The sequence below is a fragment of the Suncus etruscus genome, chromosome 6 (assembly GCF_024139225.1).
Source record: "Suncus etruscus isolate mSunEtr1 chromosome 6, mSunEtr1.pri.cur, whole genome shotgun sequence".
NCBI lineage: Eukaryota > Metazoa > Chordata > Mammalia > Eulipotyphla > Soricidae > Suncus > Suncus etruscus.
The window spans coordinates 68,285,414-68,290,380 of record NC_064853.1 but is presented as its reverse complement, the minus strand read 5'-3'; the positions used below and the strand labels follow the sequence as shown (position 1 = coordinate 68,290,380).

The 4,967-nt window shown below is 39.3% G+C and overlaps 1 pseudogene; it reads right to left on the bottom strand.

The window, feature by feature from the left end:
• Positions 1-1,942: 1,942 nt before the first annotated feature.
• Positions 1,943-2,440, bottom strand: LOC126010781 (40S ribosomal protein S23-like; annotated as a pseudogene).
• Positions 2,441-4,967: the final 2,527 nt, after the last annotated feature.

The window sequence follows — 4,967 nt, the reverse complement described above, 5'->3', positions numbered from 1 at the left end:
TCTGTTTACTTTGGGAACAATTGGAGATGTATGAATAATAATGCCTCCCTCTGGCCATGACTAATTGAATTGCAGCCCACAGGCTCTAGCTGGGGTGTTTGCTCGACTGGTCCATCACAGCGGCTTCTCAAGTAGCTGGTGGACAGTGATTGATGCCACAGCCCTTTCCAACCAGCATCTTGAACACCTAAGAGCAGAGGTATGAACCTGCATTCAGACTTTCTATTAACCAAAGCCTCCCAGAAAGGAGGCAAATATCAGCAGTCAAAGAGGGCTGATGCTATGCAAAAAGGACAAGAAACAAAACAGTGCCCAGACTTTCTCTTATCCCCTGATTTTACTGGAGAGCTTGTTCATGAGAAGAAATAAGAAAGTATTATATGACCACATATGCCTGCTACTGTCCTAGCTACTCAAAAATATTTGGCTTTTCTGGGGGTATAATGAGAACCCCTGCCTGGCCACCAAATGCAAAACTGACCAAAGTAAGAGAATAAAGTTGATGCTAATAAATAGGCATAAAGAATGGGAGAGAGAGAGAGAGAGAGAGAGAGAGAGAGAGAAAGAGAGAGAGAGAGAGAGAGAGAGAGAGAGAGAGAGAGAGAGAGAGAGAGAGAGAGAGGAACAGCCAATACAGTCTACGCCATGTCTATATTCTAACAATAGATCACATGGGGATCCTAACATTTGGCTGCCTTGTGGTCTGTGTGATGTTTACATAGCAGGACTGTGCAGCTGGTATACGGGATTCAGTAGGACTTTGTTCTCACAGCAAGAAGCTGACCCCTAGTGAACTGTGGGCAGGAAAGCTTGTACTGCACAGCAACCTCTCAGTAGTCCAGAAACAGTGCAAGTTGTCCAATTACAGGGCCACTAGTTTCCATTGCTATTAAACTGTGTCCCACCCACCAACTTCTATTTACTAAAATATAAAATGTTTTAATTCATGGGGCTGGAGTGATGGTGCAGAAGTAGGGTGTTTGCCTTGCACGCTGCTAACCCAGAAGACCACAGTTTGATCCCCTGGCATCCCATATGGTCCCCCAAGCCAGGAATGATTTTTGAGAACATAGCCTGGAATAACCCCTGAGCATCACCAGGTGTGGCTCAAAATTGAAAGAAAGTTTTAATTCATTTTTTTAGGCACCATGATTTACAGCACTGTTGATGGTAGAGTGCCATTTCGATACCACACCCTCCACTAGCACCCACTTCTTTCTACCTTTGTCCCAGTGTCCCTCCTAAACTGCACTCCTAAAGTCCCTAATCATCTCCCACCAATGTTAAGCTTCCTACTATAGACCAGTTCTCAGTTTCTGTTGCTATTGGACATTTTCTATTTCCTTCTGTGCTTATTTATATCCTATCCTGCACATGATTGATAATTTTGTTTCTATCTTCTCTCCAAACTAACACACTTGGCAGGGTATTCTTCAGATCTATTGACTGAAGAAACAGATTGCATGATTTTGTCTTTTCTTATGGCAAACATATATTCTCTTTTGTAGATGAACTTTGGGTTCTAGTACTAGAGCTTGCTTACAAAATTTTCAGATTTTGGCTACTGTTAATAGTACTGACAGGAATATTGGAGTACAAATGTCCTTTCTGAACAAGTTTTTGGGTTCCTGGGTAGAATGCCAAGAAAGGGAATTGCTGTATCATAAGCAATTCCTAGATTTACAAGAAATGTTCATGTCATTTTTTTCAAAAATGTTGAGCCAGTCAATATAGCCATCAATAGTAAGGAAAGCTTGTTTTGTTCACAACATCAATATCAATGCTGATCATAATTTTTCTTTGTGATATGTGCCAGTATGAAATATCTCATTTTGATTTGTATTTCCCAATGACTGAGGCTAAGCATTTTTTATATACCCATTGGCCATTAGTATGTCTTGTTTGAGAAAATTTCTCTTTATCTCTTTCCCCCATTTTTTTTCTGGGCACATAAAAATTTTACTACTGTACTTTCATCATCACAACTTATGATCTTGGTCTTTTCTTCTTGCTTTTATATAAGGCCAGAAGAAAGATATTGGCTACTTTGACAACCTTAAAGCGGACTCCAGGAATGTCACCAACAGCATGCCCTTTGAGACCAAATCCAGCAACCAGAACTTCATCGTTTTCCTCAATGAAATTCAAGCAACCATCATTTGGTACAAAAGCTGTGATTTTCTTGCCGTTCTTGATCAGCTGAACACGGACACGTTTCCTAATAGCAGAATTTGGCTGTTTGGCCTCAACACCAACTTTCTCCAGCACGATTCCTTTGGCATGGGAAGCACCTCCAAAAGGATTGGCCTTCAGGGCTGTGCCCAAATGCGCTTTCTTGTATTGCTTGTCGTGCCATTTCTGATCTCACCGGTGGCTGCGGAGCTTTCGAGCCGTTCGAAGACCGCGACACTTACCCATCCTGCCGGCAGCACGAGTCCCAGCGAAAGAGATTTTCCCCCATTTTTGATAAAGTTGCTTGTCTCTTGCTTGTGAAATTCTTAGATATTAAAACTTTGGCAAATTATTGGTGGGTAGATATAGTCTCCTGAATCTGTGTGTGTGTGTGTGTGTGTGTGTGTGTGTGTGTGTGTGTGTGTGTGTGTGTGTGTGTTCTAATCATGATTTCCCTTGTGATGAAGAAGTTTTTTAGTTTGATGTTTTTCTTTGCTTCCATTTGCTTGGCAAATGACATTGAATAATAAAAATACCTCTAGATTCAAAGTCATAAAGTGTTACATCTATGTTTCCCCAATATAATTTATGGATTCAGATTTTATATCAAGTATTCATTTTGTTTTGATAGAAGTTCTATACACCATGCTGGCTCTTGGTGGAGAAGGTGAAGGGAAATTGGTGCTTTCTAGATGGATGCTGGCTACATAGTCTCATATATTAGTTTAACTTCCTTGAAGAGGCGGTGACAGGTCTGGTCTCTAAATCTCAAAGTTTTAAATTTCCTCCAAGCTCCTTACTATTAATGTCATTACCTTACTTGGCTTTAAAAATTAGCCATATACCTTAGAAACACAAAAATGCAATGCAAAAATCCCTTCATCGCACCTATATTCACCACAACAGTATTTACAATAACCAAACTCTGGAAACAACCAAGATGCCCTTCAACAGATGAATGGCTAAAGAAACTGTGGTACATATACACAATGGAATATTATGCGACCATCAGGAGAGATGAAGTCATGAAATTTTCCTATACATGGATGGACATGAAAACTATTGTGCTGAGTGAAATAAGTCAGAGGTAGAGAGAGACACAGAATAGTCTCATTTATCTATGGATTTTAAGAAAAAGACAGTGTTATGATAATGCCCAGAGATAAGGGCTAGAAGGACCTGCTCACGATATGTAATTCCCCTCAAAGAGGGGTGAGTGCAGTTAGAGAAATAATACACTAACAACTACCATGACAATGTTAATGAGGAGAGAAGTAGAATGCCTGTTTCGAATACAGGCAAGGGGTGTGGGAGGAGGGAAATGAGGGCATTGGTGGTGGGAATGTTGCACTGGTGGGGGGGGTGTTCTTTTAGTGACTGAAGCCCAACTACAGTCATGTTGGCAATCATGGTGTTTAAATAAAGATATTATTAAAAAACAAAAATAATAAAAATTAGGCATAGATGTTAATTACCAATGGTTATTCTATTATGTATATATCTCTCAACCCTATTTTCCCATTAACACATGTCTCTACCCACTCCTAAACATTACATAAAAATTTTTCTATCTTATTCTTATAAACAAGGGGATGTTTTTAAACTTCTAAAGTATTTTTATTTTTACTAGTCTCTGTTTATTCATCTCTCTAGGTATTAGGTATTAGGTTGGTAAATAAAATAAAACTTGAAGAGAAATGTAAATGTATTAAGGGAGCAACAGACCTCAGGAAGGAGTAGAATGCAACACAATATACTGAATGTATGCAGTTATCCTATCTCATATCTAGCTCCCTAACTAACTCCATTTCACTAAACAGCCAGAAAGATATGTGAGAAGAATAGTAGTTTCCCATGCTTGTGCCAAATGTGAAATATTTTCAATCCCTCAAATCCAGGCTGTGACAGCATTTCAGTTCCTGGTTTCCAAACCCCTGCCCAACAAAGTAAACAAACAATATGACCACCCTGGTGTGGGCCACACTCCTGGGGTTAAGATATTCCACCAGAATCCCTAAGCTCTTTCTTAGCTGGCCATATTCATGGCCACTATTCTTGTGCTCTGAATACCAAACAAAAGGAAACAGAGCTGGATTAGTGGCTGAACAGGGAGGGGAAGGGCTGGAGGAAGGGGAAGGAAGCATTTAGCCTTACCATGTGTATTTAGAAAATAAGTATTCCAAACTCTTCCCTAGAAATCAGATTCTTCTCTTCATTATGAAGAAACAGAGTTTATTCTAAGAGAAAACAGAAACCAATTTAATTTATAGAAAAACTTCTGGGATAGCCTATCTATGTCTGAAATTTTGCACCATCTCTTACCCACACCTCTGATATAGATACATACTGGTGAATTATGCTGAACAATTGAGGGGCTCCAAGTGAACACACTGCCCATGTCTTCATTGCCCCAATAATATGGTCACCTTAAGTATTCATATGTCATTTACATACCTTGACCCCTCTACCCATTCTAATATGACTCAAATTTATTATGGTTTTCAAGGAGAGAGAAGAAAAAAATCTGAAAGAAAAGAATAATAGAAAACTAGGTACATTTCTGTCAATACATAATTGTCACTGGGTTGTCTGGCCTGGCTTCAGTATACCTAAAAAGATATAAAAACAGAACTTCTATTAACATTATTTTTAGTGAGGTACTGGAAATCTAACCCAGGCCCTGTATCATGCAAAATAAATGTGCTCCTTCTAAGTTACATTCCAACTCATTTTTTATTTTTGTTTCATTTTGGGTCATTCAGTGGTGCTCAGGGATCACTCCTCGATCAGGGAAT